General features: G+C 37.3%; 1 protein-coding gene across 2 annotated transcripts in view; it reads left to right on the top strand.

Moving 5' to 3' along the window:
• The window catches only part of LOC134750035 (uncharacterized protein CG3556), a 139,860-nt gene that overhangs the window by 490 nt on the left and 112,422 nt on the right, over positions 1-26,948 (top strand). The window lies entirely within an intron of this gene.

Raw genomic sequence — 26,948 nt, 5'->3', positions numbered from 1 at the left:
GGCTCCTAATAGCTCTCTTAGGTACCAATATTGTGTGGTGTTCCCACATTGTCCCATATTTATTTAACATCTTATATAAACCAACTAGGGAAAGTAGGGAACAAATCAAATCATTTTCTGAAATATTTTTTGATTTGTTGTTTTTTTTTTTTTTTGACCGGTGGACTTGGTCACTTTTTCTTTAGTGTACGTATAATATCTATTTGAGTTTATAATCCTACATAAAGTTATTTTCCTGACGTACCGCGTACGTGAGTAAAATATAATATGTATAAAATTTATAAATCGGTACATTAACTCCCTACTTTATTGAAACTTCCTAAATGTCTATTTAATCGTTACTAACTCCTGAAGTTCCACCGGACCGGCTTTAAAAACTGTTGGCTACATAATTCAACGGACGTGAAAGAGGCGAGGTAAAAGTTTGGGAACCTTCATACGTCGGTGTATAAAACTATCTATAGCTTATAACGGCTGGATTGATAGAAACTGACGTTCATTACTGACGTTCGCCGCCGCTTTACTGCCGCGATTATGACGTTAATTCCGTCACTCATTTTCACGCGGCGGCAACATCGACGCGGGACTTCCGGTTCGAACGCCATCTTGATAGTAGCCTCGTGATTAATTACTTTGTTTTTTGCTCATTAATATTGTTTAAAGTGTAATATCGATAGCTTTATTATACATTAATCTAATGTAGTAGTGTGCAGTGAATGGAGAATTAATCTCAAAGCGTGTTTAACCACCATTTTGGAGTCAACGGCCAGTAGTCCACGTGCTTCTCGTAAAATCCAGCTATCGGTTTTACGAGTCAACTACAAGTAATAACTACCGAACAACGTCGTGCTCTAAGAGCATTTGGTATTTCTACCTCTAACCGTGTCTGGCTAGAGCCCTAGAGTCCCATTATTTTATTATTTACCGTACACTGGCTGAAATATTAATTCGATCCCACGTGGATCCCACTTTGACGTTGGCGAAATCATCGACAGTATCGATGGAGCCATACTACCTAAAGATTGATTGATTGAACATCGACGCGGCAGCAGTAATGCAGTCGAAGTTGAAATCCGAACCTCACCTTAACGCTGTAACGGCAATCCAGATATAGCTTTAAGTTTCTCCTAACTTTATAATTGTTATATGTTTACAACGATAAAAGCAGTGTTGAGACTATAAGTACCTCGAATACATAGAGTACCTTAAGTGCGGAAAGCTGTGTCTACAGGGGTTATTTATATAGGTACAGTTAGCAGCAGAAGTTGCTAAGCGGGCGAGGTGTTCAAAATGATCTTGACGCGATTTTATTGTTAAGAGAATAAGAGCGTGTCAACTGTATACCGTTGTCAAAGATAGATATAACTCCGTAATAGATGGATACAGTCTAAGGAAAAAACGTGCCTCGAAAATCAAGAAAATTTGATTCTCGATCAGAGGGCGCTACTAGCTTTGGCCTACTGTCGTATAGATGGCGTTGACGGTTTCGTTTGTTATTTAACAATTTGAACGCATATCAGTGAAAGAACATGGGTCAAAATCATAAAAAAAATTAATGCAAATAAAAAAAATCATTTATCCATATAATATTGTCTTCGGTTACCGCGATAGTTACTCATGAAATAAAACTATGAAATTCAATATACGCGATATAATCCGTTTTCATAGTTTTATTTCATTTATCTATATTTAAATACATTTTATCGTATTTTTATAAATCTTCATTTTTAGCTTTAAGGTGTGTCGATAGATGGTAGTGAATTTACTGGGGTTACAAAATTTACTATGACAGTACCGCTCTATCTTATTATATCCTCTTTGCTGTTGTTAAGGATAGAGGGTGTCCCAGGGCGTCGCGTGGATTAAAAATTAAATAAGAAAATAACATGTAATATTTTCTTATTTTTTTATTACTCGCAGCATATCTCGCTCGTATTGATACCTAAGTAAGTGCGTGGTGGATGTAAGGGCGAGTGGTGTCAAAATTATGTTCAATTTTGTTACATAATTTAAGGAGGCTGTTTATTGTTACATTCCAAAAACTAGTAAAACACGTGAGGCATAATTTCACTCCGCTATAGGAATAGCAACACTAGTTAATATGATATGATATGATAGCAGGGTAACTGCGCCGTATTTCCAGCTTACGTCTCCCAGTAAATGGACTCTGCCTGAATGATATGTACCCAAAATGAGCTGCGCCAGGCGGGAAGATACGGAAGTATGTGGCCCTGGTAATAGTGAAATACTGTTATATCCATACCTCGGGGTTTTGGGCGCGGGAATGATTTAATGTAATTTTCACTTGTACAATAGTTACCAGACTCTGAATTTAAAATAGTTTGGTAGTAGTTTTACCTGTTTTTTGGCCAGTGTAAAACATTCCCGCACCCAAAACCGTATGTTATGAACTTAAATGTTAATATATTTTTCCTTTTTTATTGTGGGACGTACCACATTATTACAATCTATAAATTGTATATACAGATGTCAATCACAATGAAAAAATCAACGATGATCAACTCTGGTCAACGTGGTACTCGAACCCACATCCAACACAACTGGTAACGCATTGGACCGGCAATCCAAGGATGTGGGTTCGAGTCCCACGTTGACCAGAGTTGATCATCGTTGATTTTTTCATTGTGATTGACATCTGTATATACAATTTATAGACCGTATGTTATGTGTTATTTATTCTACTTTGCTAAACACCTAAATGTGTTCAGCCAATCTTGGGTGATTTAACTACAATTCAAACAGCTACAAACTTGCCATAGGTGCCTATATGCCTTGATATTTTTTGGCACTTTTAAGTTCAGTTGAATTTTTGCTGGTATTAAAATGTCCGAGTAATAACCAAGTTATGTGGTTTATTTTATATATATACATTATTTTAAGATGAATATGGAAATGCGAGAGTCCATTCTAGGTATCTCGGTAAGCAAGCGACTGACTGATTGCCGTGCCACCATGTCAAAACAATAGAGACCCCCAGACGATACATCAATTAAGTAAAATCAAATCAAGTTCATATTTTTAAATGCCGAATGCTTCTCCAGCTGCCGCTCCATTTCCCGGCGTGTTCCGTCCACTTTAATGAGCTATTTACGCGTAGGATAAAAGAAATCACTGATAGCAAAGATAACTGCGTAGGTATCGTCAACGTAGCTATCGCCCCTGTATCGTTTGCAATAAAGGCGGTAGTGGCGTGTGGGGTAAATAACAAGCTTTGTATATTTCTGGTTGTTGAGCGGTGACGAGTCAAGCGCTTCCTTACATTTTCTTTAAAAAAATATTGTATAGCAACTACATATATGTGACGTTTTAAACCAAAAGGTACCACATTGTCGCTTATCGATAAAGTTGATTTCCAATTGAAGCTACATGGAAATATCGCCTTATTGACAACCGACAATAAGGACCCTTTAGGTTGAAAATGGCACATATAGTTACATAAACGCAATATTTCACCGACAAAATCGCAATTTCCTTGTTTTCCATACATCGAAACGTCTTCTATTACATTCGTCAGCACGTAATGATGTATTTGCCGGACTTTGACCATCATTTGTGACTTTTATATTGCTTTAAGACAATGGGTCTCATAAAGACATTTGACTCTCAAAATAAACCCGATCGATTGATACCATTAATAAAAATTTGTCACCTACCCTATTGACATAGTCATTTCCCTATCCATTCCTATGCCCCTTCACGTAACAGCCGTGTAGGTGATGTTCGGATCAACTGCAACTGCACTGTTGCGGCGTCTAGACTTATATCGACCGGGATATAGACCGTGATTACCTTTTGTATTGTTTTGTCTTGTTACCCGTGAAGGCCGTGAACAAGATTCATATAACTGCGTCGAAATATCGGCAGCTCCAAAACAATATCCCGGTCGATATAAGTCTAGTGAAACTAACCGTGAATCATTAAAAACTGTTATTGCGCTCCGTGCCTGCAATACGGCCACTTGGGCACCAACATTTTTAAAGGAAACTTAACTTTATTATTTATTATTTGTTGCGGCGTCGTTGTTGCCACCGTTGTATCCGTTTATTTTCTTGATAAATTGAATGATGGAATGAAAATCATAATCGTGGCTGTAATGCTGCAGGGAACATCATACCTGATAGAACAAATCTGTGTATGAACCAGTGGGTTCGTCCACCTGAGCGCCCAACTTCCGAGCGATTGGAACAGCTCCTCTGATCGCCGCCGGCTCGCTCGTTATCTCATTTCCAGGGCTCATTTGTTCATCAACCCACGCAGTTTGACCTCTCCATTCGCACATCATATTTTATACACAACGTCCCAATGGACGCGGTTTTGATGAACAACAAAAATTCACATCACACATTCATGGACGGCTAGTAAATTAAAAATATAAATGAATGTGAATTTGTAATGGGAATGAAGCTACATTCAAATGGGGATTTGGCCAGCGGGGAATTGCTAAATTTTGCTGACAGTTGCAATTCGGTTTAAGTTCAATTGAAATTATTAATGTGGAGCTACGCAATTTGTGCTAACCAATGGTAATTGGGTATTGTCATGAAATGAGAGTTCGTTTGGCGTGAGGTTACTGTAACAAAACTGTTGGTTAAGAGCGTTGTCACATTGCCCGATCCGATTATTGATATCGGATGACCCTTGGAGAAAGATAGCTGCTAGAGTCCCACGGCAACGAGTTCTTTTATTTTTGCACTAACACTTTCTTTTACAAAATAAACATTTATAAAATGTACATTTCTTTCTCAAATTCTTTTGAGATACATATTTTTTTTACAACGTATAAGAGCGTTTTCACAGTGTCCGACCCGATATCGGATGTCGGAAAGAAGTAAAATGTAAGATTATATGTGTTTCTCTGTATTTATTTATGCATTTAATAAATTATTATTACAAAAAAAAACGATAAATAATGCAAAAAGGCGGATTTAATTCCAATGGCACTCTCCTTCAGCTGTTTTTGTTATAGGCGCCTTAATAAAAGTCTATTTAGCTTCAATAGTCAATAGTCAATATATTCTTTATTCAAATAGGCCTAGCAACAAGCACTTTTAAATTGTCAATTTTTAAATATTACCTTAATCTAAATATCAGAGCAACTTATTGATGCAGTTATTATTATTCTTAAAAACATTGAATTATTATAGATATGTCAAACTTAATAATAAGAATTCACAAAAGGATCGTCAAACACCAAAATTGTTTCGAATTATATTTCCAATTACTTTTTCTTTTCAAAATATAGAATATTCGTAAAAATAATATTCCAAATGAAAACAGAACAGACCCTCATTTTGCTCCGAGGTTTTCCTTGAATAATTGTTATCCACAAAAGAGCACAAAGTACCTTGTTATTACTTAAGTAAGTGGATTGGCATAAGCAAATAGCGGGTGATAATATATGAGTAAGTGAATTTTTTTATATTAGTCCTAGAGTCCCTGTTAGCATTCATTAAATATCAGATTAAGGGCCAGTTGCACTAACCACAATTAACAGACTGATTAACGTCAAGCGACGAATATCTGACGAATGCTCGACTCCAAAGTCTGAAGCATCGTCGCAAGGTTGCCAGCCTGTCGATCTTTTATAGGATACATTTCGGAGAGTGTGCCGAGGAACTGCACAACCTTATTCCTCCGTCCCATTTTTACCATCGGACCACACAACAAACGGCACTCCGGCATCGCTTCATGGTAGGAATTCCAAAAATACGCACGAAGCGTTTTGCTTCCACATTTCTTATGCGAACTGCCTAGGAGTGGAACGCCCTGCCCGAGTCTGTGTTTCCGCATGAGTACAATTTGGAGCTCTTCAAGGCAAGAGTTAATAGGTATCTCATAGGTAAGCGTGCTCCACCGTAGACCACATCATCACTTACCATCAGGTGGGATCGTGGTCAAACGCCTATCATAAAAAAAAAGCAGCAGAGAACTATGAAACTCTCCATACAATAAAATTTTGCGAACGGTAAAATGGTGACAGACGGTTTGGTGCAGCCGACCCTTAGGTATTTTAGCAAATATTTCTGTCGCTCTAACGTGGACGCGGTTTAGGCCCAGTTCCACCAAACCATCTGTCACCGTTAAAGCGGTTGTTAAATTTAATTGTATGGGAAGATTCCTATTTCACTGCTGAGTGACGTTGATCAGTCCGCTAAATTGGTGGCTGGCCGTTAAATGACATATATCGTGAGAAAAATTGCACCCGGGTAAAACTCTAAGTAAAAAAAAATACATAGGTAAAAACGGAGGTCATATAAATTTTATTAAAAAAAACATGGCTGTGTAAGTTCGGCTACCGTTGAGAACGTTTGTAGGTATGGCCTATGGGGGAATGATCGCTGATGTTTTCTTTTATGATTTTAATATAAATTTTGACTAAATTATATTTGCAGTTAAATACTATTATTTTGGACGCTTATTACTACTCACTTACTTTGTAATGTACCTAAATTTAAGTTTCGACTAACATTCCTATGGATTTTTATGGTCCGAATTAAACAGTTTTTATTTTATTTATTACTTTTACTTTTATTTATAAACACGCCTTGAACTACATTTCGAAAATCTGGCTGCTTCTGGTCACATTTTTATTGTTACAATAGTATCAAGAAATTCCTGAAAATTTCCGTTAGTCTTGTTTATTTCTACCCGATATATTTGGCAACGGGTGCTTTTTATCGAGTCCGGTGACTGGAAAATAGCGCTCTCGATACGTGAAAGTTATGCTTTGAAAATACTATTTTACTAGGAGCATGTTTTCGTAAGAGTTTCAAATGGAATGCATTTACCGTGTTCGTAATTTACATAAACATGTTTACATGTTTAAATATAAATCGAGAATGTAATTTTGTTTTTACCCGACAGCGCGACGTAAAATAGGATAATATGTTAATCAGTGTATTAAAACAAGATCTTAACGTTCAAGTCTTGGCAAAACTTTAGGACCTGTTAAAATATCCCGTATACTCATATGTGGTATTTTCTATAAAAAGGGACCTTATTGTCGATGGCGCTGGCGACATTATAAACGATGCTCCGATATAAATACAATGCCGTGCGACGCTGTGCGGTGTAAGCGCCATCGACAATATGGTCCCTTTTCATAGAAAATGCCCCATATACAGGTTTAAAAGTTGAACTTACAGAGCCCTATTTAGATTTAACAACTTGTTACGGTTTTGATCTTATTTTAACACGACCTTCAAGATCACTCACGCTAATTGGTGCATGCGAAACAATGCGCGCTAATCACCAAGACTACCGTCAAGGTCTTATCAAAACCAGTTAAAAAATCGTAATATTGCGTGATTGCAAAATTTCAATTACTTATCGTAAAAAAAAGAAAAAAATGTGTGTCAGCTCCGACGCACGACTGATTAAACTCCAGTCGTGCGGATTTTTGGTGTTTCCTCCTTAAGAATTGATTTTCATGTATAAGCCCGTATGAAATTTTGTGGGACTAAAATCAAATGTCACATCACATGTCACACGTTACAGGCTACGTTATGTTTTGTGCGCAACTCATGCGCATCCCCTAGCAACGGCTGTGTGGAAACACTTTATCTATTCAATGTCAACAACAGCTGTCAATTTACATTGACACACACACTTTTTTAAATAGAACATCATAAACTTACGAGTATAATAGTCACATTAACGATTTTATCCTTTCTTTTTTTTTACTAGCCTAATTTAGTGTCCCACTGCTGGGCAAAGGCCTCCCCTCGCTTCCTCCACTCGACCCTGTCGTTTATAGTTTCCCGACCATCCGGATAACATGCGTCCAAGTCGTCCCGCCATCTCCTTTTCGGCCTACCTGCACCCCGGCCAGCCCCAGCTATGGTGTTCCGTGGGTCCCACTCGGTAACCATTTTGTTAAGGTTCAGGTTTCAGGTTTGGTTTCCTTAAAGAAGTAAAATATATCATTTATAAACTGACAACTACGTACTCTAAGAAAACACCTTAATTACTGCAAGCGAAATTTAAAGTTGTTAAAACGTGCTGTTTGCGACCCCTGACTCGGGCCATCAAAGCGAAACTTTGTAGAAATAGACAAGTCTGGATATAAATTCTGGTGAATTTTCTTTGTGCTGGTTAAAAGTTGGTCAAAAGTGAGCGAGACTAACACTGCCAGGCAGATAACGGACATCAAAGTCTAAATACGTAAAATTAAAAGAAATACTTAGCTTCCGATATACTGCAACGGAGTGTTGGAGCAATTTACCGCCACCAATAAAAAGTATTTAACCCAACAACATTTTTTTAACAACTGAACTGAACTGAATGTGTACTACAATAAATAGTTAACCTCATAATCTGTTTTCTATAAAGTTTTACTACCTATTTTCTTTAATAGAATAGAGTCCATTCACCAATGCTAAATATTATATCAGCGACAATTGCATGTTGGCTAGGCCCCCTAGGTACTGTGGAGGCCTTGGTCACTTTTTCTTTCATCTATTTCGGTTTATAATTTATATAGTTATATAAAACCACTGTTTCAAGTATGGGAAAACGACAAATAGGTTAATATTCGTTATTATATTATTAGGTACTGTCAGTATTGGGAAACTGCCAAATAGGCTTTAAAACCGATGCCGCCTGTAAATAATTTTCGGCATAAGCCCGCCGATTTACTATTGTACTTTTATAGCGTTATTCATATAGCCTCAATTATTATTTATAATAAAATACTTTATTGCACAGTACAGTCGGTTCCCTAACATAAATAAGTAAGTATCCACTTTTTTATGCAATCAGTATGGCAACGTGGGTACTTAAGGGCACTGTTCCTATTCCATTTAAAAAGAAGCCTGCTGTGTAGACTTCTTTTTAAATTGAATAGGAATGAATGTAGGAGTTGTTGTGAAAAACTTTGTCTTATTTTTACCCGTGTTTTATATTTACCCCACCTGACCCTACAACCAAAATTATTATAAAAAAAACCGACTAAGTGCGAGTCGGACTCGCGCACGAAGGGTTCCGTACCATTACGGAAAAAAACAGCAAAAAAATCACGCTTGTTGTATGGGAGCCCCATTTAAATATTTATATTATTCTGTTTTTAGTATTTGTTGTTATAGCGGCAACAGAAATACGTCATCTGTGAAAATTTCAACTGTCTAGCTATCACGGTTCATGAGATACAGCCTGGTGGCAGACAGGCAGACGGACAGACGGACGGATAGACGGACAGCGGAGTCTTAGTAATAGGGTCCCGTTTTTACCCTTTGGGTACGGAACCCTAAAAACATTAAAAATATACAACTATTGAGCTACATGCAAACCAGTTAGTGATAAATGGGCTTGTATGTAAAAGCGCAACTAGATTTGTTTTCGCATATTGTACGGCGAGCATACTCGCGAAGAGATATTTTTCATGTAAACGAGATGGAATAAAGGGGGCGCTATATTTTACGCTTGCTTTTTGCCTCGAACAATACACGGTTATTCCAAACTATTTCCGAGTAGAGTCTGTTCGAAAAGACAAGTCGTGAAATGTATGGGATCCAATATATGTACATATTCTACGACTTCTCTTTCCGCACAGACTATACCTAAATACACTCAAGTTGAGAATTGAGATATAGTTGGTCAAACCAAATTATCAGTCAGTAAGAACCAGGAAAATTATACTCATCCCTTTCTTTTGAGTGCTAGTACTAGTGTAAGCTGTGTAAGACAAAGATAGTATGATTCTCTCTGTCTATGTTTGAAATGAGACAGTCCTTTAACACACTATAACACACAGACTGGCCGGCAAATAGCTGTATGATAATACTATTACTTATTCTGTGCTTAAGGTCCCTGTACCCTGGTTACTCATAGAATGCGCCTCATCCACACTTTACAAGCCATGGCAATGTTTCCGCTGGCAGATAAAGCCGTGGTTGTGAACGTGAAAGGTTTCGCTCGGGTTATGCTGTGTATTCATGCTGGCTTGAATTAGTTGTTCAGTGTTTTAAACAAGTAAAGCATGTTTTCATGGCTCGCTTGTTGAATGAAAATATTTTGTTTGATGGAGGGTTTAATTGGTACAGTTATGATGAGTACGAAATTTTGAACTGAATTCACTGAAATAGTATTTTATACAATCGTGACATAATGGAGAGCTTTTAGTACCGTGTTAAGGTCACGAAGCTTGCTGAGTGGCCTTATTGCGTACGAGATTGAAAAGCTTGATTATATCACTATTGTATACAATACTTTTTCTACGAGTCATCAAAAATAATACTTTAAACGAGTAGAATCATTGAGGAAAGAAACCTAAAGCTAAGATACGCGAGCAGCTGCGATACCTTCATACTCGTACGCGCCCCGGCCGCCGGGGTCGTTGGTCAGCGACACCTTCTCGTAACTCATGAGGCCCTGGTACTTCCTTCGTGCTAAATTAAATTTTTAGACAGTATTTTTCTCGATTTTGGCGAGCTCCGATTGGTCAATTTCATTATAGTTGACTAAACCGTTTCGAAATGAATATTATAGTTGAGTTGAAAGCCCATACATTAAAAGTATCCAATTACAGTTTTGTATTGTATACGAAATCTTAATTCAACTATTACAGTCGACGAGTAGAAAAACTGTATTTTTCATGTCGTCGTCGTTCAAAACCAGTTCAAAACAGTACCAAGTTGTTAAATCTTAATCGGGCTCCAGTAAGGTATTGTTTAGGGAGTATACTATATCAGCTCTCGAAACAATTAACACAACACACTGACTGGTATTTGACTGTGTTTAAAATAACCCGTATAAAACTATAAAGAGTAGGTAATTTGATTGTGACATCACATGTTAGTGTTTCATATAAATTCCATAGTAGCAAAATCGTTTTGACAGACAAAAGAAACTGATTTAACTAGTAGTCTAAAGGGGCCCACAGACTATCAGTCCGCCGGACGATATCGGCCTGTCAGTTAGAACAAAAATTTGAGAGTTCCGAACAACTGACAGGCCGATATCGTCCGGCGGACTGATAGTCAGTGGGCCCCTTTAATACCCTATAACGCTGCTATGTACAGGTGCAATCCGAATATATTTTTCATAAACTAATAGCAAATTCTGGCGGAAGATTCTGGGGCCTATCAGAGAAGAAGATGAAACTTTGAGGCGCAGGAATAATAGGGAGCTAGAGGAGCTGGTTGCGATGCCCAATATAATTGGCGAAATCAAAGCCACACGACTCCGCTGGCTTGGTCACCTGGAGAGGATGGGAGAGGGTCGTGCTGTGAGAAGAGCGTATGTGGGGCATCCGGGCGAAAAGCGTCCGTCTGGGTGTCCCAGATACCGCTGGAGTGACGAAGCCCTAAAAGACCTGTCCGCCCTCGGAATACCCAACTGGCGTGAAGTGGCGCAGGATAGGGCAGAGTGGCGCTCTCTGGTGTCAGAGGCCAAGATCCTTTTTGGGCCACTGAGCCAGTGAAGTAGTAGTAGTAATAGCAAATACTCACATTCTTTAAAAAAAAATTAGTTATAACTTTAAAGGTCTATTATAATTTAACAATTTGTTACAGTTTTGAACGAATGTGACGACCACCTTGGTGATTGTCGTGCCATACTTTAACTTCATTTCGCATGCTCAAATCAGCGTGATTTGCGCTGCGGTAGAGCAATCGGTTCTATGAGCGATCTTTAATGTAGTATCAAAATAAAATCAAAACCGTAACAAGTTTTTCAATCTGAATCGGTTTCCTGGACACAAAAGATCACAATTCTTAATGCTCACTTACATAATACAGATTGAAAGCATTATTACCTCGTACATATGTAAATTACAGCTGTGCCTGGCACAGGCATCGAACACAATAACCCAAGGCGTGGCTCCGTGCCATACATTCTATTATATCATGTGATTCTCTCAGAAATTGCTTTAAATCTCGTGCGAAACTGCACTGAGCTGAATAGCTTTGACTTGACTTGGCACTTAGGTAGATGACTGAATAATTGTGTAACGACTAAAGGCTTGTAAAGGCTCAAACAATTTTAATCATTTTTGTTAAGACTTTTACGTGTTTTTTTGTGTTTATGTATTTTGTTTATATTTCCGTACAAAATTGTGTCTACGAAGCATTTGTTTAAAAAAAGAGCCTAAACTGATTATTTATTTACACGTGTTTATAAAAGATTGAAATGGTACTTATATAAAATACATATAATTAGGTACATTGAGGTTTTTTATAATGGAAATGATTTAGATTTATAGTCCAAAATACAAAAAGAAACCCGACATGATTTAATTGAATAGATTTTTTTTCTGTCAAAGCAAATAAGTCAAATTAAAGAAAGTTTAATTAGATTGAAAAAAAAATAACTTTCAAACGATCTTAAAGTTTTGAAGTTTTTTATATAATGAAATAAAATTGATATCTAAATAAACCCATACAAATCAAACCTTGTCTTTATAAGTTGAAAAGTTTTAATTAAAATATAATAATGATTTTCCTATTTAAAAGCAGACAACAACCCTGATGCCCAAAGATACTGACAGCTCATATTTTACCGAAAGAAATATTATCTTTAGATAAGAAAAAGTGTAAGACACCAAATCAACAAAAGTTTTAATTGAGTTTGGTACGGTACCGTAATATATAAGTTTTGTACGGAGTGTTTGAATGGAGAGCGACAAAACCAACCTTTGTACTTTATTATTATTTGGATAAAAATCCAATAAAATATTCATGAAATAAAACTATGAAAACGGATTATATCGCGTATATTGAATTTATAATACATCCCGACGCTTCGAACTCTTTACAGCGTTCGTGGTCAACGGGTGACTGAGGAAAAATTACAAAGTGCAAAAATATCCACATACTAAAAATAATGAACCATCATAGACTATAAACTTTAAGGCCGTCGAAACGAAACGTCGAAACGTCGGAAAACGTCGGGATGTATTATGAATTCAATATACGCGATATTATCCGTTTTCATAGTTTTATTTCATGAGTAACTTTCTATCGCGGTAACCGAGGGTCCAATAAAATATTGTCTATTATAGTCCTGCCTAATTAGAAATCTAAATTTATTATGATTGAAAATAATTGTTCTAATCGGTTTCCTTTGTTCGACTTGTACCTTAATCGAACTTGTAAAAACACGATTACATCACTAGTCTGTCAGAAACGTCAAATGGTACCTAAATGCCCCGAGCCGCCGATGTATATTTATCACAACTCAATTCATAAAAGTCTGCAAAGTTAAAGCCACGGATTCCGGAGGATTTACGAAGTATTAATTAAAGTTCCAGCTGTCCATACCAAGCTGAATAAATCGAAGCAACGGAATTGCTAAAGAAAATACTGATTACCAGAGACTAGTAAGTAATAATGACTGACAATCACTACACAAATCTCTATTTCTCTCTATTTCTAGTTTCTTCATTAGGTACTCAACACCGATTTTATTTGTGTTTTTTTTTTGAGTTTAGGGGGAGACCTCTATCATACCCTTAGATTTGACGCCGGGATGTCCCGAAGTCATCCCGGGAATTCAACACCGAACCATTATAATTTTACTATGTCCATCTTAAATCCATGACCATCAATGAATACTAGCGTTTGCATGGGTAGGTATTTTTTTATGACACACTCGTAGGAGGGAAACGAGCAGACGGGTCGCCTGATAAGGAATCAATGTCGCACAATGGACGCTAGTGGGGTTGCAAGTGCGTTGCTGGCATTTCAGATGGAACTACGATCTTAGGTATTACCTACAGATACATTAATCACACAAGTGATAGAATAGCAACGGAAACCTACATTTAGCATAGCCCAATTGCTAGTATCTAGTCTTTTTACAAAAAAAATCCAAGTAAAATTTTATTAAATCAACATTGTCACTCTTAAGGGACCGACTGACTATCAGTCCGTCGGACGATATCGGCCTGTCAGTTGTTCGGAACTGTAAAATTTTTGTTCTGACAGGCCGATATCGTCCGGCGGACTGACAGTCAGTGGGCCCCTTTATATATAAAATTGAACTAAGTCTTAAAGTCTCTTACTTGCATAAAACTACGTTTAACGAACCGCAATCTAATTTTCACAATGTCTTATTGCGCTTTATAATATGTCTAAACTTTGAACCTTATTTTTGAGTAAGAAAGTTCGTATTTTCAACTACAAGATTGCCTAGTTAAGTTACTGTGTTTGGAAAATTACTTATCTGGCTGCAGATGGGCATCGGTTTTCTCAATTTGCCATACCTATTTTTTTTAATTTCGACTTTAAATAGCCGTGAAATAGAGTTGCGTTTTGTATCTTAGCATTGTAAGGGAGAGGTTTTCATTAGTCTTTATTTTGAACCTTAAGATTTAGGAATAGAGTTCTATTTTGTATCTTAAAACAGAAAGAGTTTTTGAAGGTTATTAAGAGCAGATAGAGTTTTAATTAAAAGAGTTTAATTACTGCGGTTTCAAAAGGAGATGCACAGAGAGATCATTTCCATTCGTTTCATTTCGTTTGATAGTTTTTGTGCTCTATTTTATTTAGTGCAAGTTAATTAAATTTAAATCACCTGGCGATAGTTCTATAATCTATTCGACATTCACTGACCTTATCTTGAGTGTATAAGTGCCAGTTGCACCATCCGCACTTAACAGACTGATCAACGTCACCCGGCGCGCCGCGGCGGTGTACTATGAAACCTTCCGTACAATAAAATTTAGCGAACTCTTTAAAGATGACAAACAGTTTGGTGCAACCGACCCTAAGTCTGTAGTGGTCACAGGTTGGCCTGTTGCCAATGTCTGGAGTACACTGGAGTTGTCTGGCGTCTTCATTAATACATTGCATTTAACATTAGTGTTTCATGAGCTCTTTTATTTTGGTCTGAGCTTCGTAGGCTTTTCTTTATGCGCTCCATTTATTTAGTACTTTAATTGTAAATTCATACTGCAGCTTTTATAGACTAAGTATACATCCTGATAGTTTTTAAAGTTGACGGTTGAGTTTTTACATGTTTAAACGTTTTTTTGTGACATCCATATTATACAGGGTGATCAATCCAAAATGGGTCAGTAGGGAGAAGTCAGAAATATGAGAGATAGAGACATCTGTTCTTAAGAACCATGGCTTTGATTTTAGATTTAATAATAATGGCATTTTTTTAAATCTTTCATACATAATATTGTCTTCGGATACCGCTATAGTTACTCATGAAATAAAACTATGAAAACGGATTATATCGCGTATATTGAATTTGTAATACATCCCATTATAAATATAAATGTAATGTAATGTATGTATGTAATGGGGATGTATTATAAATTCAATATACGCGATATAATCCGTTTTCATAGTTTTGTTTCTTTCATATTACATAACCAGGATCAATTTCAGGATTTCCAGGATCAATTATACAAACAAATACTACAAGCGATTACATAAAGAATATTGACCTGGTTCGATTCGCGGTTATGTATGAGAGTTTAAAAAGTTTGAATGTCATTATTATTAAATCTAAAATCGACGCCATGGTTCCTAAGAACAGATTTCGCTATAGTTTCTGACTTCTTCATACTGACCCATTTGGATTGATCGCCCTGTAGAGCGAATAAATAGTACATATACTATTTTTAAGTACCGAGATTTAAACAAAACTGTCTAGTATTTTAAAACTTTACCTCATGTTTAGGCTGAAAAGCGTTTTAAATTTGAAATTTACTTCACTAAACACGTGTATTATTATTATAAATTAATCTAATTTTATAAAGCGACCACCCTTTGAAATATACAATATGGTTGTCTTTCCATACAATGCCACTCGTAAATATTTCTCTACGTAACCAGAGCATCATAACCGCTTAGGGTAACCCAACAGATCTTGTTACTAAAGACGGCGCATACAACCTCGCGGGCGCCACGTATTCGCGCTCATATTAATTTAGCATGAAGGCACGACCGCTCATTTCAGTCATGATCAAACTCATGTACATGTCATGTTTGTATAAATTATAAATATAGAAAAAAAAAATCGAGTCTGGGATAAAGGTGGGTATTGCACCTTTAGTCAACTCACCTAGAAATTAGTTTCGGATGCAACTGTAGATTTGTCGAATAAAGGAGCGTCTGTGAGACATATTTAGAAATTATACCATGACCTATAAGTAAATTGTACAATTAAAAAAATTAGTAATGATAATGAAAATGAGAAATTTCGACTGGACCTCCGAATGTGGTGATCGAGTGTTGTAACTTCGCCGTCTTTGTAAGCCTTTTTCGTTGTCTGGAAGATTTTTCAAAATGATTTCATTTATTAGCGATAAGATTGTGTGTTGTGTGTATCATGTATATTCTCATGTTTTTTACTTTTCATAATGTCCAATAAAGTGTTACCCTTATATGTTCAATATATTGTATTATAAATTAAATAACTTTTTATTTAGCTGAGGGCTATAGACGGATAGACTTTTACTTGTAACGGTTAGACGGAATTGACATGTCAAAGACATGCAACCATATTTAATACCAACATTAACAGTTTATTTGATGTTACTATACTTTAAAATACACTTAACCTAATATATTGTATGTACGGAGTCTGTGGACTGTAGTCTGTGAATAACCCAAAAGGGAGCGGCGCAACTTTTTGTGTGGTTTTGGTGTAATTTAATTAAATACAATGGCGGCGTTTGTATTCTCACTCTGTGGCAGAATAAAACGTGTTGTAGTAATATGTCTATCAAATGAATTTCTGTTACTTTAATTTAAGGTCCCTTTTTCATGTCCACACCATTTGACATTTGGGGACCTCGAGGAACCGCAGCCATTTTGGTAAAATGATCATTAAAGCTTATTAAATTCTACACAAGAAAGTCCTACTTACCTTTGCGGAAAAATTAAATCTTCTTGTAGGAAATACTTGCTGAATCCTGATTGAGCGCTTATAATTTTCAAGGGGACATTCTCTTGATATAAAACTTGGATGAATAGGAATTCCACTAATGTCTATACATTTGTACATGATCTACCCCAATCTTCTTTTTCTTCCTGCCCTTATCCCACGTTATGTGGGGCCGGCACGACATGTTTTTCTCTTCCATTCTCCTCTATCTTTCGTCACCTCAGCACTCACTCCTGATGTGACATGATCTACCCCAATGTCAACATTTTACTCGACTGCGACTTAACCAGAAAGTAGGGTAATGGGTTTCAGTACTGATGATTCTCTTCAATACTCTTCATACCTTTCATGTAGAGGAACTTTGTTACCGCTCTTTGTTCCATTTTCTCCGTATTGCAAAGAATTGACACAGCCAATTTTCAAATGAAAGCAAATGAATAAAATATTCACGTCACCGAATTCAAATTAAGAACACAGAGTGCCAGCAAATTTAAAAATAAGGCAGTTTTTTTCATTGAAACTAAATAGCAAAGGCTAAGTAATTACTTATCTTATCATCCCGCCCTCGTATATGTAGTCTAATTTCATGAATTTTCGAGTGAATGCTTGCAAAAAATAGCAGTATGATAGATTTTTTGCCGCTACTGTACATACTATTAAAACAAAGTTAATATTCATGAAAAATATTAACCAAAGGCGCATATACTCGAGAATTCAGTACTGCCGTGGCCGGGCGGCCTAGTAGTCAGCAGGACATTAGCCGCGTGAGCTGAAGACTTGGTCACTTTTTTTGTACCTATATGACATCTATTTATTTCAGTTTGTAGTAGGTAGTAGTAGTAATCACTTTATTGTACACAGCACAGTTTTACACAAATTTGTAATTTTAATCTTAATTTAATTAATCCCTAATAAAATAAACTCCTCAGCTGTCGACTGTACCTACTCATAAAATATTTCAGGTTTTTCGTCTGTTCCTCTGAATTGGTATTCAGGTACTAAGTTCGCAAATTGTACTTGCGTGGGCGTAGCACTCCGCGGCGTTGATCACCTCACATAGATTCAGCATTTATTCTCTAGCAGCCTGCCATTCAAGAAAAAATTCAATCAATAATATAAAAAAATAGGATTTCATTTATTTCGTTTTAATATCGAACGAAACAAAATCAAAAGCAACTTTGTTCCATTTAATAATGATTTGATTGGAGGTAATTTGTACTAGTGTTAGGGCCGTGGGATAACATACATAACTAATAGTAATTATTACAAATAAATATATTTGGAATATCTTATATAGGTATAACATAATAATTACATGACATAAATACCTTCCAAATTATACATATGATCATACATGTAACAAAATAAATTAGTATCTTCTGACGGTCTCCGTTAGGTACACCGACGAGCGAAGCGAGGAGGAGTATAACGTTAAACTGCAAACAAACAGCGTGCAAGCCGAGCGAGCGTAAAGTAAAATATTCTCAGGATATCACTCACCGCAGTCGCCACAAATAGACGCTCTTAAACTACTTAGAAAGCACTGCTAGGTAGATCGTACCACCTCATCGAATGTTTCGTCATTTTACTCATAAATTGCCGACTTTATCTTTGGAATTAAATTGTGAGATATACTTAATTCGATTTAGCGTTTCCCGTAATGCCCTTAAGAATTCTGGTATAAGATTCGTGTAATATGCTTGATCTAGTGTGCAACATATACTCCGCTTCAACTTCGTACAGTTTTACATATTCACGTCTCACATACCAGCTTATAGGATTGTTGAAATGCTGCTCTATATATTATTCTTTAGTCGTGTAATATGCTAGATCTAGTAACATGTAGTCCGCTTTAACCTCGCTCAGTATTACATATTCACGTCTCACATACCAGCCGATAGGTTATAGGATTGTTGAAGTGCTAGTCTATATATTATTCTTAGACGACCTGGATCTATACTAATATTATAAATGCGAAAGTCTGTCTGTCTGTCTGTCTGTCTGTGTGTTCCCTCTTCACGCTTAAACCGCTGAATCGATTTAGATGAAATTTGGCATAGAGATAGGTTGAGTCCCTGAGAAGGACATAGGATAGTTTTTATCCCGAAAATCATCCTTTAAGAAAGTAAAAAGCGGGGTGGAATTGAGATAAATAATGAATTGCTATAAGGATTTCTCCAGGCGCTATTCTTACTCTAGCTGGGGTTACTAAGTCCACGCAGACGAAGTCGCGGGCAAAAGCTAGTAGGTCTATAAAACGAAATGTCTCTTGTGGACTCGTTATTTGGCAAATATCAGACGTACGCAGTACGCGTGCAGTTTGCACGCGTGGGTTCAACCCATCCTTGTCGCAACCGGGCTAAGCACGGTCGCATTTTTATCTCCTATCACCATGCCTGTCACGTTCTAACAAGTATGTAAGTGCGAAAGTGCCAGGCGATAAAAATGCCACCGATGCTGCCACCGCGGACAGACACACAAGTGACACACAACGTAGCTGTGCTGTTAGCGCACTGGCCCCGTAGACAACATGCCAATCGCCAACTCTCCGTAGCGAACGAAACGCAACTGTTACTGTCACGCTAATATGGAAGAGTGATAGAGAGACACAAAGCGATTCGATGGCGAAGCGATAGCGATTGTCGCCTTGGCTACGCCGCCTGATTTATTGAACTCGTTAACTGGTTTATACCGCGGTGCGTGGGCGCAGCCACCGTGCCTACCTAGATCTACCTGTTCACGCGTATATGATAATCACCTAAATATTGGACAGTTTGTTGTAGATATTATAACAAAACTAAATTTTGTCTTAAACAAAGTAGGTAACTAGCTTTCTTTTGACAATGTCACGTTTTCGCCATTAAGATCGTTAGATTTATCTGTTTGAAAATGTATTGAAATGAGCTGACAGTTTTTAAAATTGACTTCTATGCGGGGCGCAGATAAAAAACAATTCAATATAAACAGCAATAAAATACCCTTACAAAGAATCGGTGATTTAATTTCTTACGCAACAAAAAAACAAGAAATTGTCTTTGGAAATCAAATCACTTCTTCAAAGGGAGAATTTTTAATAAATTAAAGAAAATTGTGTCCTTGAAAGACGTCTGGAATCCTTGAAATAGTACCAAATTAGAAATGAAATTATCTGTAAGAATCCGTGCCATGGAGTTGGTAATTGTATGATACGATGAGGCCTTTTGGTGCCAGTGCCAGTGGCTTGGTTGAGGTTAGTGAGCTACCACTTATTTAAACTTTATTCAATGATATTATGACGTATTTAAACTATGATATTATAACTCAATATAGGTTATAGGCGTTCCAAAATTTAAGGGTTAACCTTGTACAAATTGTACAAGTTGTCTTTAGTCGCGCCTAGGCATCAAACGAGAAATGTGCACGTGCTAACGTGCTTTCGCACCCCGAAAAAGAAAGAGACAAGCTTATGGTTAACAACGAGTATGAAAAAGATGGATGGAATGCAAAAAATTATCAAACATAGGTACCAGATTCCTTCGTAGGTACCTATAGAAATAAATAATTATGGAAGTATTTTGTGTGCTTCATATGTATGAGTTTAAACTATCTATACAGGGTGGGCACAGGGATTCCGACAGACTTTAACCGTGGATTCCTGGCAGTGTTACGAAAGAAAAATGTTATATCAACATGGGTCCAAAATTGCCTAATTAATTTACTTAATTTCTGGAACAAAATAAATCAATTAACGATAGTACTAACTTGTGAACGTATCTTTAGTTTGAAAGAGTGAAAAAGACAACATGCGACACCAATATGACACTTTATAGTCTAGTTTATAGCAGGTGACAGGTAAGTTTACTATTTTTAACACTTCTGCTTTGCATGTGTGATTGTTTGTGTCTTGGTATGTATGATTACGTCACATAAGGGCGTGTTAGCCTTGAGTTTTTTTAACTTCGAAATTACTTAAATAATTGAATATCTCGTAAATTAGGCTTTCTATGGCATTGTTATATTACTTTATTGTTATATAACTCGAGCATAAATGTCGCTGATCGATTTCTGCCCTTGTTGTACAATCTACTATGTTTCTTTTTACTAGTACTTATACAAAGTCGCAAAGTAAACTAGAACAGAAATTTATTAAATAATCGCAATTATGTTTTATCGAACATGTTACGGTAAGGTATTATGGTAAAAAGTTTCGTAAATCTTAGGTACTTACTTATTTTATTTCTCAAATTTTCCTGTGTGATGCAAAACGAAGTCAATTTTCATTTCATTTCATTTATTTCAAATTTACCTATATTATTTCTCAAATTTTCCTGTGTGCAAAACGAAGTCAATTTTCATTTAATTTCATTTATTTCAAATTAAAAGTCATGTGCATTACAGAAGATGTTAGTATGTAGAATGTAGTCAGTACATAATACCCGGGTAGGGCGCATTATGTTAGTATTTATGTTATGAGGTACCTAATTATTAATTACCCACTCCCACATTCCGGAAGGCGTCAGTTCGGCTCTGGAAGAGAAAAGGTTGGCTTTAGCTAAGGCCCAGATACACCTCAGCCATTTATCCGCCCATGTCTCGCTTGTTATTCTGCGGAACTGTTTCGCGATGCCTCGGATAATGTATATTTTAAGAACATCTCCCACCTGGATGTTTCATGACGATGTAGCGAAATTAGATGACACACTCAAGTTAGCGCTGGAGTCAATATTAAATGTACATCTGAATGAGGCGCAGTGGACCCAGGCTGCTCTTCCGGTACGTCACGGGGGTCTTGGGGTTCGTCGGTGTCGTGAAGTAGGCGTAGTAGCTTTCCTTGCCTCGGCACATGGTACTTTGGGACTAGTCACTCGAATATTGTCTGACAATGGTGGCAATTCCCAGATACCTTTTGCTGCGGAGGCATTTGTCAAGTGGTCATCGTTTTGTCAGGGTACGGAACCGCCAAGCAATCCTGCGACCCAAAGAGGTTGGGACGACATCCTATGTAAGAAGGTGGTTGCAGATTTGCTGAGCGAGGCTATTGGCTCAGATTTAGCGCGCCTCAAGGCCGCATCTAGGTGCGAATCAGGAGCATGGCTTCATGCGTTGCCTTCCCCTCAGTTAGGCACGTTACTAGATAACGATTCTTTGAGGATTGCGGTTGCCTTACGATTGGGTTCGAAGGTTTGCGAGGTACATAGGTGTATATGTGGAGCCATGGTTCAGGAGGACGGTCACCATGGCCTTAGTTGTCAGAGGTGCGCTGGGCGTTTTTCGCGTCACCATGCGATAAATGAGGTAGTTCGCAGGGCTTTGGTCTCAGCCAATGTTCCCTGTGTCCTGGAGCCTCCGGGATTGTGCCGGGCTGATGGCAAAAGGCCAGATGGTCTTACATTGGTTCCTTGGCAGAAGGGTCGGTGCCTCTTATGGGACGCAACGTGTGTTAGCACCTTTGCCCCGTCCCATCTGAGTCACACCATCGGTGCTGCTGGTTCAGCTGCGGAGTATGCGGCTAAACAGAAGCATACGAAGTACTCTGCCTTGGAACCAATGTATGATTTTATACCAGTTGCGGTGGAGACTGCAGGACCTTGGGGTGCGGAGGCTAAGGAGTTTGTGTGGGAATTGGGTCGGCGACTGAGAGATAGGGGTTGCGATCCTCGCTCCGGATCGTACCTGGTCCAACAGATCTCCTTGGCAATTCAACGGGGCAACGCTGCCAGTGTCATGGGGACGTTTGGGCCGGCTACGGTCCGGGGTGGCACCATAACCTAAATAGTTTAATTTAGTGGTTAAGCTAGACAAAGCCTGTTGCGGATTACATCATTTGTAAGTCGATGACGAAGCCTGTTGCTGATTTGATTTTGTGTCCACTTGACGAAGCCTGCGTTGCCGATCACGATCTATGCATGGATGTTATTTGCTGTTTTATTTATTGTGACGTGAAAATAAAAGAAACAAATTTCTTGATTACCCACTTATAAATACGTATATTATACCTACATATTCTAGTGCTTATACCAATTATAATGCATGCATATCTAATTTCATTTAACATTTTACGTCGTTTGCATTAAAACTCGAGCCATGCACAAATGCACATCACTATTCTTATTCTTGTACAGTCGCCATCAAATATATCAGAGCGGCCAGGTAGCTCAAAAATACTTATAACGTCTTGATAATAGAGGGTTTGTTCAGATATTTGTGAACACCCTGACCGTTCCGATATATCTGATACCGATTGCAGGAGCTTATACAAATTGTCAGTGACGTCAATGAAGTGAGGTCTCTAATACGCTGTGTCAGACACTTAGCCTGAAGATCCCTTAGCTAACGAGAAATTAATGTTGGAGCTTCAATTTGAGAAGTAATTGCTATCAATTTTACTACTTTTGACTTGTAAAATTAGTCATTATTAAGGAGAGTTAACTAGAAAAGATATCATAGTCATAGCCATAGTCATACATTTATTCAATTCCCTATGAAATACCGAGTGATCCGTAATGATTTTTAGTTCAGTAGGCAATCGTCGCAAGTTTCAAAATGTTATGTAATATATTTATATTTGCATCAATGAATAAAGCCGCATTTTAATACCTCCCATGTTTCATTATCATTAATGATATCATGAAAGTTACGATAAAAATTTATAGTCACTCGCGCCGCTGGCGCGTCATGTTTCGGAGAGCTAATGTCTCCATTTTATCATCATCATCTCTATAGTGCCTCTCTCTTCAAATCAAGCAATGACAGAAATCTTTTCAACTTTTCAAGAATAACAACATGTACTTATTAAACTTTCTTTACTGCATAAAGTTACACAAAATGTGTCACTAAACGTGCCTGCATGTAAACCTCGTCAGAACCCGATATTGTTTATTATGTGGTGCATTAATAATGATCACACGAGCCCTCAGCGGCGCCGCTGTCCTATATTTCGCCGTCGACTTGCCTGCCATCGTGCCTAGGCCTCTGACGTAACAAACTTTATAATACTAGCTCCCTGCGACTTTGTCCGCGTAGGTAGATGTTAAAATGACACTCCCTCCATTTCAGTCCACTTTTTATTATTTTCATAATTACTGTAGGTACCAGTATGCCAATTTTTAATTAGATTTGTTCAGCTGTTTTGGCTCAATTTCTATTTGTTTCAACAAAATACTCTCATAGGTACTGTAGCCCCGCCGTGCAGGTCTCGACGACAAATAAAAAGACTTCGATTTGAAGTAAACTTATAATCTTGAATAGGTGCTGGTTACTTTACAAGGTACAGTTGACGAAAACGGTTAAAGGGTGTAGAAGTGGTGGTTATAGTATGGAGGCTGATGCGAGAGTGACTAAGCTAAATTTGAATAGTAAAAAGGTAGTTTAAATTTAGGTGCCTCTAATTGGCCGCGATACAAGTTATGTGGAGCGCTCCTATTGGTGCTTTAAATAAAAAAGCCTCCGCATAGTAACCGAGCCCGACGGCTGCGTTTAGCTACTGCATTATACGAATAAAAGGTTGCGTTCGCAACAGGTACTATGTGGTTCTTATGTAGAATCCTTAAGTTTTTGTGTCTCGATCGGAAGTGCAAAGGAATGTCCAGAATTAGACCGATAAGACAAAACAACCAAACATTTATACATATTTTAATAACATTAACATGAGCAGGATTTTTCAAGCCTATTTTGCAAAGCTGCGGTGACACGGACCAAGATACGTTGGGGATGTCACTTTATGACAGTTCCCCTGATAGGGGACAGGGAATCTTTATAATTGAATATTAAATTACGTTTCTTGGCGAACGCGACTTATAGTCCGACAAGAAATTGTAGAAAATTATTGAGGGCGCCACTTCCTACGTAACTGTCACTTTTTTGACATGAAATGCTTAAACATGGCAACAATTTATTTTTTCGTTCCATTTTATTTAATTTCTACTATTTTATGTCGCACTATCTTGGGCAAATAAGATACGGTTGCGATACGATTTGGGATTTTTATAAGTTTGCTGCGTAAAATATGTACTTTGTTAATACAGGGTGATATTTAATACTAGCTTTTGCCCGCGACTTCGTCTGCGTGGAGTTAATAATTTGGGTAGCTTATTTTTTATCTTATCTGCTTTTTATCGATTACCCATATACATGCCCATCATTATAATAGGCCTATAACGTCCGCGGCAGACGGTTAGTTGCAATAATGCCCGTGGAAAACACATATCTTGAATATATGTACATAGTTTTTTTTTTGCAAAAAATAAAACTTGCGGCGTTTTGGTAGCAGGATTCAAGCGTAAAAATAAACAATTATCATCTAAATCAAAGATTTATGTACACTTTATTACATTTTCCTTTTTACTCTTTATCACATTATGTCGTTTTCGATCACGTTCCCATTCCCAGTGTCACCCTGTATACCAAGTTATCGGAAATCTCCAATATATCGTCACAATATTGACTTACGTCTTACGTTACGTTCTAGTGAAATCAAACTCTCGCTGCACGCGAATACGTAGTGTTCTCTCTGTCACACATACCTACGGCAGGTTGGTGTGACGGAGAGCACACTACGTATTTTACTACAAGCATAAGGTATGGTATCATGCGAAGGCATACACCGGAGCATCGCCCACATTCGCTTCGGACGAATTTTTTGCTTATTAACCTGACTTTTAAGGCTATTTTCCTTTGAAATTATGCTGGAAGGGTAAAATCTAAGGGCCATAAATATCAAAGGCTTTTGTGGTATCTTTTTATATACACACAATATGGCGTTGTAAAATCAATGTTCCTGCAAAAAAAGGCAAAATGTAAATTTATGATATGAAAACATACAAAAAAATTATTGTATTGGCGTTGTTTGTTGTTGTTTGTTGTTTTATGCGTAAAAAGTCAAAACTAAAGAAAAACAAAAAATTCTCTTCAAAGATAAAACACATACAGACCGATTCTTGTTCTTCGGCATGGAAACCTCTTAGGCTCCGTTATTTCTAAAGATCCGAACGTTACTTTTTGCCTTAACCTCGTAAGACCCACCATATAAAGTTTTCGAATTTTTAGTTTGAACCTTGCTCTATAAGTAAATTGGAACGAATTTCGTTTGTTTTACAACGCAATGAAACAATAGAAATGCTACTTTATTTGTTTCATGTAAGGTTAAAATTAGATTGCAACGAATATGTATATTTTAATGTACATTTACTCACGAGGTTAAATCACGCTGAGAAACGCCGGATATCCATCTAAATATTTAAATAATCTTACATGCCTTGAGATCGAACTGTGGCAGATGAGGGTTTGCCACAGTTCGATTTTTGTATCAATACTTATAAATCATTAAAGACTTCCACGGCACTATTCCAAGTCAAGGCACGCACGCCCGCTTTATGATGTTCGACTATTGTTGCGATTGCGACTGCGACTTTAAACGCTGCAATTTGCTAACAGTTTTCGCTATTTCATTGTAAAGGCAGGCGGTATTTGATCGAGATTTTTGGTATGAGTGTATAGGTACTAATAGTTCGCATTCGAATTGTAACATAATCGCTTGCTCTCCTACGCCAAGTGTCAGCAACGCATTGTTTTTGTAAGAAAAGGATAAAATATAAATTAATTGTTTGAAAAGTTTTATATATAACGGGGAATGTATCTATGCTGTTACATAATTAGCGGTGTCTACTTATTCTGAAATAGATGTCCACGATAACAACAGCCAACTAATGTCTCATTAGCTAATTACTGTATACTTGCGTGTCCCGTCTACTGACCTAACATCTGCTTTTGTTAATTTATTTTACATTGTACAACTTGCTACAACTCAGGTTTGTTGATGTATTGTTAGTGGTTGCAGAAAGAAACAAAGCAAAATGTGTTGCGTTTGTAACTTGGGATCTTATTCGTAAATAAGCATTGGAGGTATCAAATTGATGCATATAAATTAATATGAACCAATGGCGCTACTGAGCTTTAACAGGCACCACATGCAAACAACCATTCATCCATCTCCTTCTGCCACTTAAGTGAGTTCTTCGACATGTGTGACGTTTGCCATTGACATATAACCTCAAAATTTTAGAATGGATAAATTAAATTAATACGTATATCGATGCCATAATTTTTGAGTT

This window comes from Cydia strobilella, chromosome 19 (genome assembly GCF_947568885.1).
Source record: "Cydia strobilella chromosome 19, ilCydStro3.1, whole genome shotgun sequence".
NCBI classification, from domain to species: Eukaryota; Metazoa; Arthropoda; class Insecta; order Lepidoptera; family Tortricidae; genus Cydia; species Cydia strobilella.
The sequence above is the reverse complement of the archived record's forward strand: the minus strand, read 5'-3'. Positions and strand labels throughout refer to the sequence as shown.